This window comes from Aegilops tauschii, unplaced genomic scaffold, assembly GCF_002575655.3.
Source record: "Aegilops tauschii subsp. strangulata cultivar AL8/78 unplaced genomic scaffold, Aet v6.0 ptg001288l_obj, whole genome shotgun sequence".
NCBI classification, from domain to species: Eukaryota; Viridiplantae; Streptophyta; class Magnoliopsida; order Poales; family Poaceae; genus Aegilops; species Aegilops tauschii.
The window spans coordinates 3,216-15,000 of record NW_027333487.1 but is presented as its reverse complement, the minus strand read 5'-3'; the positions used below and the strand labels follow the sequence as shown (position 1 = coordinate 15,000).

Genomic DNA, 11,785 nt, shown 5'->3' with positions numbered 1-11,785 from the left:
TCCTAGCACTTCCTATCATTTAATATCCATCCCTTTGGTCTTATTGACATAAGAGATGTCATTTATAGTCTATCTCTTTCTATATATGGAAAGTCAAGAAATTCTCATCGAAACATCGAGAAATTGTGCATATAGAAAACTCTAAAGAAAGAAAAAAAGGAGACCCATGCCATGATTTTCAAATCTTTTCTATTTAGTAGTCTAAGTTTCTCGATGAGGATAATTAATTCGGTCGTTGTGGTCGGACTCTATTATGGATTTCTGACTACATTCTCCATAGGTCCCTCTTAGATCTTCTTTCTCCAATCTTGGATTAGGGAAGAAGGAGATATTCGCGACTACTGGCGATTTCATTATGGGGCAGCTCATGATCTTCATATCGATCTATTATCCACCTCTGTATCTATTCTTTCTTAGCTAAACAGGTGGAAGATCTATCCAATTTGGTTATATTATATCATGGACTCGAAAAACGGATCTGAATTTGACTGAAATGCACGATCTTCACAGGTATCACTTTTCACGATACCTAAAAGGTGGAATAGCGATTTTCGAACCATTTCCTATAAGAGAATGGTTTCCATTACTTTGAGAAATGGATTCTTATATCAAACTATAGCTATTGCATTAAAGAAGAAAGAAGAAACTAATAGAAGTCGAAGACGCGGAATGATAGTGAATAGAGAGAAAGATTCTTCTGATTTTCTTGTTTCTATCTACTAGACGCCGTAGAGAATTGAGAATTTTCATGTCTTTCAATTCTCGTACTCGTAATTGGAAAGTTATGGAAGGAGACCCATCATTTTGCAATGAAAACAACATATAAAACTCTGGACAATTTCGAAATCAGGCCAAGCGTCTTAATACATATGCAAAAAAATGCATTATTGGCCCACCATTGATTAGAAGATTTAGCTTGTATGAATCGCTATTGGTTTGATACGAATAATGACAATCGTTTCAGTATGTTAAGGATACAGATGTATCCACAATTCATTTAGAGTTACTTAATAGTCTATTTCTTATACCATATCTCTATCCCGTGAAATTCTCGAGCCAAAAGATGGATGCATATGCTGTGTTTCATTTTGCTAAATGATATCAATTAAATGGTGTATCAATTCCATAAATTGCATATAGCAATAAATAAATCAGCAAAATTCTTTCTAATATTTTAGATAGAAGAAATGTTTCTTCTATCTAAAATATTAGAAAGAATGTACCCTTCTATCCAAATCCAATTTGCATCGATAAAATAAATCCAAATTCCAGTAGTAGATGAATAATTGCAAATTTGTGTGTGTACGAGATTAGAATAACTTCAAAATAACTGACATAATTTTGTATTTTTCCTGATCAGAAAAATACATGAAAAAGAAAGGAGGTAGAAAAATTTTTGGATTTATGGTTAAAGAAGAAAAAGAAGAAAACAGGGGTTCTGTTGAATTTCAAGTATTCAGTTTCACCAATAAGATACGGAGACTTGCTTCACATTTGGAATTACACAAAAAAGATTTTTCATCGGAAAGAGGTCTACGAAGACTTTTGGGAAAACGTCGACGTTTGCTGGCTTATTTGGCAAAGAAAAATAGAGTACGTTATAAGAAATTAATCGGTCAGTTGAATATTCGGGAGCAGTAATTTAATCGTTCAAATTTTTTTCTTGTTTTATTATTTTTTTAGTAGTCTTATAGTAGTCTTAGATTTTTCATTTTGATGAGCCTCGCTTTGAGGAATTCATGGAATAATCCATTTTCATGGAATAATGAATTAAGGAAGAAAGGATATGAGTCTACCGCTTACAAGAAAAGATCTCATGATAGTCAATATGGGCCCTCAACACCCATCAATGCATGGTGTTCTTCGACTGATCGTTACTCTCGATGGTGAGGATGTTATTGATTGTGAACCCATATTAGGCTATTTACACAGAGGAATGGAAAAAATCGCGGAAAACCGAACTATTATACAATACTTACCTTATGTAACAAGGTGGGATTATTTAGCTACTATGTTTACAGAAGCAATAACAGTAAATGCACCAGAATTCTTGGAGAATATTCAAATACCACAAAGAGCCAGCTATATTAGGGTAATTATGTTAGAATTAAGCCGGATAGCTTCTCACTTGCTATGGCTTGGACCTTTTATGGCGGATCTCGGCGCACAGACTCCTTTTTTCTATATTTTTAGAGAGAGAGAATTAATATATGATCTATTTGAAGCTGCTACAGGTATGCGAATGATGCACAATTACTTTCGCATCGGAGGAGTAGCCGCCGATCTACCTTATGGATGGATCGATAAATGTTTAGATTTCTGTGATTATTTTTTACGCGGAGTTGTTGAATATCAACAACTTATTACACAGAATCCAATTTTTTTAGAGCGAGTTGAAGGAGTAGGTTTTATTAGCGGAGAAGAAGCAGTAAATTGGGGCTTATCGGGACCGATGTTACGAGCTTCTGGAATACAATGGGATCTTCGTAAAGTAGATCCTTATGAGTCTTACAACCAATTTGATTGGAAAGTCCAATGGCAAAAAGAAGGGGATTCGTTAGCTCGCTATTTAGTACGAATTGGTGAAATGAGGGAATCCATCAAAATAATTCAACAAGCTGTAGAAAAAATTCCTGGAGGACCTTATGAGAATTTAGAAGTCCGACGCTTTAAGAAAGAAAAGAATTCTGAATGGAATGATTTTGAGTATAAATTTCTTGGTAAAAAACCTTCGCCCAATTTTGAATTGTCAAGACAAGAGCTTTATGTAAGAGTAGAAGCCCCAAAAGGTGAATTAGGGATTTATCTAGTAGGAGATGATAGCCTTTTCCCCTGGAGATGGAAAATCCGTCCACCCGGGTTTATTAATTTGCAAATTCTTCCTCAGCTAGTTAAAAAAATGAAATTGGCTGATATCATGACGATATTAGGTAGTATAGATATCATTATGGGGGAAGTTGATCGTTGAAATGATAATAGATAGGGTAGAGGTAGAAACTATCAATTCTTTTTCGAAATTGGAATTATTAAAAGAAGTCTATGGACTGATATCGATTCTACCCATTTTGACCCTCCTTTTGGGAATAACAATAGAGGTACTCGTAATTGTGTGGTTAGAAAGAGAAATATCTGCGTCGATACAACAACGTATTGGTCCTGAATATGCTGGCCCCCTGGGCCTGCTTCAAGCTATAGCAGATGGGACTAAGCTACTTTTAAAAGAAGATATTCTGCCATCCCGAGGAGATATTTCTTTATTTAGCATTGGACCCTCTATAGCAGTCATATCAGTTTTATTAAGTTTTTTAGTTATCCCTTTGGGATATCATTTTGTTTTAGCCGATCTTAGTATTGGTGTTTTTTTATGGATTGCCATTTCAAGTATAGCTCCTATTGGTCTTCTTATGGCAGGATATAGCTCAAATAATAAATATTCTTTTTCAGGCGGTCTACGAGCTGCTGCTCAATCCATTAGTTATGAAATACCATTAACTTTTTGTGTGCTAGCAATATCTCTACGTGTGATTCGTTAAAATAGATCTTTTTCCTATAAAATCCATTAACTATTTATATTCCTTTTCTTATTTAGTATTTGGGTTGGTAAGTTAAACTAGATAGCTATATGAGTGAAACAAAACAGCTTAAAAATTTGTAGTAAAAAGAAAAAATCTCATTTCCTACGTACAAGAAAAAAGTGGAAGTAAACATAAGCAGTGTAAACTCTTTATCCCAAGGTTGATATTTTTTAATTAGTCATCATATCTTGAAGCGGCCAAGAATAAAGGATTCACGATATGGAATTCCATTACTAGAATACTCCTAGTTATTACTATAACTTAATAATCCATAAGAAGAATCCACCAAAAGTTAGTGAAGGGTTAGGAACACTAAAGTACATAAAGGATTAGTAATGGAAAATCTAAAACATTAGAGATTTTTGCCCATAAAAGGAATCATAATAAGGACTTGCAATTTGTAGAAATTATCAAGTAGTACTTTCTTCGGATTCCGATCCAGAGTATGTTCCCATTCACTTGTTAAGGAAATGGCTATCAAGAACGAATTAACCCTTTATCCATTTTTTCTTTTTGAATACCCCCTCCCTGGGGAAAGAAGAATAGTAAAAAAGATATGGAGTGCACTAGAAAAAATTTTCATTATTTCCTTCCTCTATCCATATTCATGCAGAATTGCTCATGAACTAATACCCAACTCTTTCCATTTATTAATTGAATTCCTATAACAAGTAACAAGTGTTTTATTCCAAGATTAAGTTATTACTGAACAAAGAAAAATTTTCATTATATTATAAAGGATGAGATCAATTCGGAAGCGCTTTTTCTTATTCTAGCAGACGGAATTCCTTTGGTCTAATTTAGGACTTTCAAATCTATTTATTTTATTTTATCTAATTCTATCTACGCCCCAGGGGCTAGGAACAAAACAGTCCTTTCTTTTTTCTGATCATAGAGAAGCCGTATGAAGCTAAGGTTTCATGTACGGTTTTGAAATAGCGGTGGGAACTGTGATGTTATCATCGACTATGATTATCTAACAGTTCAAGTACAGTTGATATAGTTGAAGCACAGTCAAAATACGGTTTTTTTGGATGGAATATTTGGCGTCAGCCTATAGGTTTTCTGGTTTTTTTAATTTCTTCTTTGGCAGAATGTGAAAGATTACCCTTTGATTTACCAGAAGCGGAGGAAGAATTAGTAGCAGGTTACCAAACTGAATATTCCGGTATCAAATATGGTTTATTTTATCTTGTTTCTTACCTAAATTTATTAGTTTCTTCTTTATTTGTAACAGTTCTCTACTTGGGCGGGTGGAATTTCTCTATTCCCTATATATCCTTTTTTGATTTTTTCCAAATGAATAAAGCAGTTGGAATTTTGGAAATGACAATGGGTATATTTATTACATTAACTAAAGCTTATTTATTTCTCTTCATTTCTATCACAATAAGATGGACTTTACCGAGGATGAGAATGGATCAGTTATTAAATCTTGGATGGAAATTTCTTTTACCTATTTCCCTGGGCAATCTCTTATTAACAACCTCTTCTCAACTTGTTTCACTATAAATAAGATAATACAATAATAGTAAGAATATTTTCAACACAAAAGCTCTCTCAAACAAGAGAAAGAAACATATCTTTTTCATAGATATTTAGAATGAATATGTTCCCTATGGTAACTGGGTTCATGAGTTATGGTCAACAAACAATACGTGCTACAAGGTACATAGGTCAAAGTTTCATAACTACCTTATCCCACACAAATCGTTTACCTATAACGATTCACTACCCTTATGAAAAATCAATTACACCAGAGCGTTTCCGAGGGCGAATCCACTTTGAATTTGATAAATGTATTGCTTGTGAAGTATGTGTTCGCGTATGTCCGATAGATTTACCCGTTGTGGATTGGAGATTTGAAAAGGATATTAAAAGAAAACAATTGCTTAATTATAGTATTGATTTCGGAGTTTGTATATTTTGTGGCAATTGTGTTGAGTACTGTCCAACAAGCTGTTTATCAATGACTGAAGAATATGAACTTTCTACCTATGATCGTCATGAATTGAATTACAATCAAATTGCTTTAAGTCGGTTACCAATCTCCATAATGGGAGATTACACAATTCAAACAATTAGGAATTCGTCTGAAAGTAAAATAAACAAAGAAAAATCTTCGAATTCAAGAACGATTACTGATTACTAAACTTTGATTTTGTCTTTTTGTTATAAAAATCTAATAATTCTTTATTAAACTTTAAAATTAAACTATAAAGAAAAACTACTGCTTATTGGAAATTATTTCTTATTTTAAATCAGACTAGATTTTCGTGATATAATATAATTTATAACTATACAGTTTATACACAAAAAAATACCCAAATCCTTTTTTCCTTCCTTGAATCCTTTAGTTTTAGTCAGTTCATGAAAAATTTTATACTATTAATTTCTTTTTATCCATAATGGATTTACCTGGACCAATACATGAGATTCTTATGCTATTTGGGGGATTTGTTCTTCTACTAGGGGGTCTAGGAGTAGTATTACTTACCAACCCCATTTATTCTGCCTTTTCGCTGGGATTAGTTCTTGTTTGTATATCCTTATTCTATTTTTTATTAAATTCCTACTTTGTAGCTGTCGCACAACTTCTTATTTATGTGGGAGCCATAAATGTCTTGATCATATTCGCTGTAATGTTCGTAAATGGCTCAGAATGGTCTAAAGATAAGAATTATTGGACTATTGGAGATGGGTTCACTTCACTCGTTTGTATAACTATTGTTTTTTCGCTAATGACTACTATCCCAGATACGTCGTGGTATGGAATTCTTTGGACTACAAGATCAAACCAAATAGTAGAACAGGGTCTCATAAATAATGTTCAACAAATTGGAATTCATTTAGCAACCGATTTTTATCTTCCGTTTGAACTCATTTCCATAATTCTTCTAGTTTCTTTAATAGGTGCAATTACTATGGCTCGGCAATAAGAAAACTTAGAAAAAGTACAAATTATAAGAATTGCAAATCTAAAATAAATAACTAAAGAATCACAATTTTGATTTAGTAAAATCCATCTACTGCCAACAAATACCTCCTTTATTTTCTCTTTTGTTGTGTAATTGTTCTATTGTAATTAATTGAATCGGTTCAATTCTTGCCCTCATATTGAAATGAATCGAGATTGATAAGGAGTTAGTTAATGATGTTTGAGCATGTACTTTTTTTGAGTGTCTATTTATTTTCGATTGGTATCTATGGATTGATCACAAGCCGAAACATGGTTAGAGCTCTAATATGTCTTGAACTTATACTGAATTCAATTAATCTAAATCTCGTAACATTTTCTGATCTATTTGATAGTCGCCAATTAAAAGGAGATATTTTCGCAATTTTTGTTATAGCCCTTGCGGCTGCTGAAGCCGCTATTGGACTATCCATTCTTTCTTCCATCCATCGTAATAGGAAATCCACTCGTATCAATCAATCTAATTTATTGAATAATTAGAATTTTGAATAATTAGACATAGAATCCTCTAAACAAAGGCGCACATATTAAAATAAATAGAAATCAATACTATTTTCTTAGTATTATTTGAGAATATCCATTTTTTTTAGTAGATTATTGCTTTTTTTAGTAGATTATTGCATAGTATTCTTTTTCACTTAAATGAATTTTTGTATTTGTAATTCATTGATATTGCAATTTGAATATTGCAATAATTTATATTGAAAAGACGATAGCCAATTTATTGGCTAATTCGAATTCGTCTGTACAATTCGTAAAATTCTTTCTTATTTCTTATTGTTGAAATCCAAAATTAAAGTCTCTTGGCTCTCTTCACGCTTTCTCACAAACAGATTAAAAAATAGATTTTTATTTTTGAAGTTTGGATAAACCATTGCTTCGTCTGGTGTCTACAATACATATGACTCATTATAGTACTAATTTCATTTTTACCAGATCGAAAAATTTTATGTTGAAAAGAAAAATTTATAGATCCAATGTCACATTCCGTAAAAATTTACGATACATGTATAGGATGCACTCAATGTGTACGAGCTTGTCCAACAGATGTATTAGAAATGATACCCTGGGATGGATGTAAAGCCAAGCAAATTGCTTCCGCGCCGAGAACCGAAGATTGTGTGGGTTGTAAGAGATGTGAATCTGCCTGCCCGACAGATTTTTTAAGTGTCCGCGTTTATTTAGGGCCTGAAACAACACGTAGCATGGCTCTATCTTATTGATACGTTACAAAAAACTTCACTCGAATCGTCTGATTCCTCTTTACCGAAGAAGCCTGTGCTCGAAATAATCGAGCACGGGCTTTTCTGGTCAAAACGTATCTTGTCTTTATCACTTTATCATGAGTTATTTTCCTTGGTTAACAATACTTGTTGTTTTGCCGATATTTGCAGGTTCATTAATTTTCTTTTTACCTCATAAGGGAAACAAAGTCGTTAGGTGGTATACTATATCTATTTGTTTATTAGAATTCCTTCTAATGACTTATGCGTTCTGTTATCATTTCCAACTGGAGGATCCCTTAATCCAATTAAAGGAGGATTATAAATGGATAGATGTCTTCGATTTCCACTGGAGATTGGGAATCGATGGACTTTCATTAGGATCTATTTTATTGACAGGATTTATCACTACTTTAGCTACTTTAGCAGCTTGGCCAATTACACGGAATTCGCGATTATTCTATTTCCTGATGCTCGCAATGTATAGTGGTCAAATAGGATTATTTTCTTCGCGAGACCTTTTACTTTTTTTTATCATGTGGGAGTTAGAATTAATTCCTGTTTACTTACTTTTATCCATGTGGGGGGGGAAGAGGCGTCTATATTCAGCTACAAAGTTTATTTTGTATACTGCAGGCGGTTCCATTTTTTTCTTAATCGGAGTTCTGGGTATGGGCTTATATGGTTCCAACGAACCAGGATTAGATTTGGAAAGATTAATTAATCAATCATACCCTGCAACCTTGGAAATACTTTTATATTTTGGCTTCCTTATTGCTTATGCTGTCAAATTGCCGATTATACCCCTACATACGTGGTTACCAGATACCCATGGGGAAGCACATTATAGTACATGTATGCTTTTAGCGGGAATATTATTAAAGATGGGAGCATATGGATTGATTCGGATCAACATGGAATTGTTACCGTCATGCTCATTATCTATTTTCGCCCTGGTTAGTAATAATAGGAGCGATCCAAATAATCTATGCAGCTTCAACTTCTCTTGGTCAACGAAATTTCAAAAAAAGAATAGCTTATTCCTCTGTATCTCACATGGGTTTCATAATTATAGGAATTGGTTCCATAACCAACATTGGACTCAATGGAGCTATTTTACAAATATTATCCCATGGATTTATTGGTGCTACACTTTTTTTCTTGGCAGGAACCGCTTCTGATAGAATGCGTCTTGTTTATCTCGAAGAACTGGGGGGAATATCCATCCCAATGCCTAAAATTTTTACCATGTTTAGTAGCTTTTCAATGGCTTCTCTTGCCTTACCAGGAATGAGTGGTTTTGTCGCAGAATTAGTAGTATTTTTTGGACTAATTACTAGTCCAAAATTTCTGTTAATGCCAAAAACACTAATTACTTTTGTAATGGCAATTGGAATGATATTAACTCCTATTTATTTATTATCTATGTTACGCCAGATGTTCTATGGATACAAGCTATTTAATGTTCCAAACGCAAATTTTGTGGATTCTGGACCACGAGAACTCTTTATTTTAATCTGTATCTTTTTACCAGTAATAGGAATTGGTATTTATCCAGATTTTGTTCTCTCCCTATCCGTTGACAGGGTAGAGGCTCTCTTATCCAATTATTATCCTAAATAGGTTTGCTTTTTTTTACTCGTCTGCTCTATTAATGCAGAAATAAGTAAAAAAGTATAATTAGATCTATCTCGAATTTTTGAGAACCCTTTGAGAAGGCGTTCAAGGGGTTCTCAAATAAAACATAAAAGTAAAAACCTTCATTTCATGAAGGTTTTATTTTATGTAATCATTTAGGTGTTAATGTAAACGAACCATAACTATGTAAGCCTATTCCTAATAGATTTATACCAAAATAACAAATCCAAATTATAAGAAATCCTATCGAAGCTATAAGTGCAGAATTCGTACCCTTCCAATTTGTATTTGTTCTACTATGTAAATAAATTGCGAATATGGTCCAAGTAATAAATGCCCAAGTTTCCTTAGGATCCCAATTCCAATAGGATCCCCAGGCCTCATTAGCCCATACTGCTCCACAAAGAATACCTACGGTTAAAAGGGTAAATCCTAGGCTAATGACACGATAACTCCAAGAATCCAAACGCTCCGTTAATTGATATTTGTAATAATTTGGAAATGAAGGGACAGAGGTTCTTTTTAAAGCACTTCTTTTTGCATAAAAATATTTAATATCACTAAAGAAAAATGTTTTATTTAAAACATTTTTTTTCTTTTTAGAAAAGAAATGGAAATTATTTCGAAATCTAATGATTAGAATAGCGGCAGATAATAAGGATCCGCACAAAAGAGTTGCATAGCTTAATAACATCATACTGACATGCATCATTAACCACTGAGATTGTAGAGCAGGTACTAGTATCGTGGATTGATGCATTTCAGTTAAAAGACCCGATGTGGCAAAGCCTTGCGTTAAAATAGTACTTGGCGTAGTTATTGTGCTTAAATCATTTTTAGAGTTCTGTATTTTAGGAATGGTATGAAGAATATACAGGGCCCATGAAAGGAAGATCAATGACTCATATAAATTACTTAATGGAAAATGTCCCGAGGAAGCCCAACGAGAAACTAAGAATCCTGTTATAGAGAAAAAAGTAACTATCATTCCTTTTTCTGACGAATCACGTAATCCTCCAAGTTCACGAACTAATAAGGTTATAAAATGAATCGTAATCACAATTGAAATCGTTGAGAAAGAGATATGAGTTAGTATATGTTCTAAAGTTGCAAATAGCATAAGGGGAAGGTCCCATTACAAAATTGTAAATTTCGAATTGATTTCTAATCTATTGTATTCTTTTTCAAGAATGCCGCCACTCGGATTCGAACCGAGATGCTTGAGCACTGCTTCCTAAGAGCAGCGTGTCTACCAATTTCACCATGGCGGCTAACTTCAAATAATAGGTAACTTAAAAGAATAATAGCTATTATCTTGGGAATCGTCGATATTGGGAAAGTCCATAAAATTTAGGAACATTAGAGTTTTCATTAAAATAGACTTCGTTTGGTAGTATCGTTTCCATTTTTTTTTTACAATAAACTCTTGCTTTGCCCAATAGAAACACAAACACTGCTTGAAAGAGTTGGAATTTCTTGTTTTCTAACTTGCAATTGTAGAACTAATTTTTTCTAATTAATTTCTCGTTTACATTTTGAAAATTCTTTCAATACAATGAAAAAAATCCAAAAGGGTTTCTATTTAATGATGAAATTAAAAATGGATAAATGGAAAAGGCTTTTTGGATTTTTTAAAAATTTCTAGAATGAAAGTCTTTATGCTCTTATTAATAAGATTTACTAACCTTATGATTTTGGAGAAGATAGGTGGAAGTTGTAAGTCCTATTGTAAGAATACTCCACTTTTCATAATTTTCATAATAGAATATGAGGATTCTATTATGAAAATTATGAAAAGTTCATTGATAGGAAAAGAATACTTAGCACACAGTATACCAAACAAAACTTTTTTTTCTTGTATATATAAGATAAGAGGGGTTTTTTGTTCTAAGAATATTGTACCGAGTAATTCGACACATAAAAGTACATTCAAAGAAGAATCAAAATTATTAAATAATTGGAATTCTTTTTTGATAAGTCAATTCATATTATTCCAAAATCTTATTATTTGTTTGTTGCCCAGAAAAACCCTTTGGTTTTGGATGCTCATTACCGCTCGAAAATGATCTTGATTTTACTAAAGAATAAGATTGTACTATGGAAAAATAAGTCTTTTTCTTCCAAATATTTTTACGAATACGCTTTTTTGACATTGAAGTACGTTTTTTTGGAACTGCCATTCAAAAAGGAAATTACTTTTTTCTAGTTGTATGTGAAAGACATCTATTGCTGCAAATCAATCCTTCTTTCTTCTTTTTATTAGTATTTATACTTAGATACTGAAAGATACTTAAATTTTGAATTATTTTTTACTTCATTTTGTCTAATGCGGATAAGACAACAAGAATTTTTTAACATTTTTTCTTTATATA

At 32.7% G+C, this 11,785-nt stretch overlaps 1 non-coding gene across 1 annotated transcript; it reads right to left on the bottom strand.

The window, feature by feature from the left end:
• Positions 1 to 10,604: 10,604 nt before the first annotated feature.
• On the bottom strand, positions 10,605 to 10,684 carry TRNAL-UAG (transfer RNA leucine (anticodon UAG)). The gene has a single exon. It is a non-coding gene; the product is annotated as a tRNA-Leu (tRNA).
• Positions 10,685 to 11,785: the final 1,101 nt, after the last annotated feature.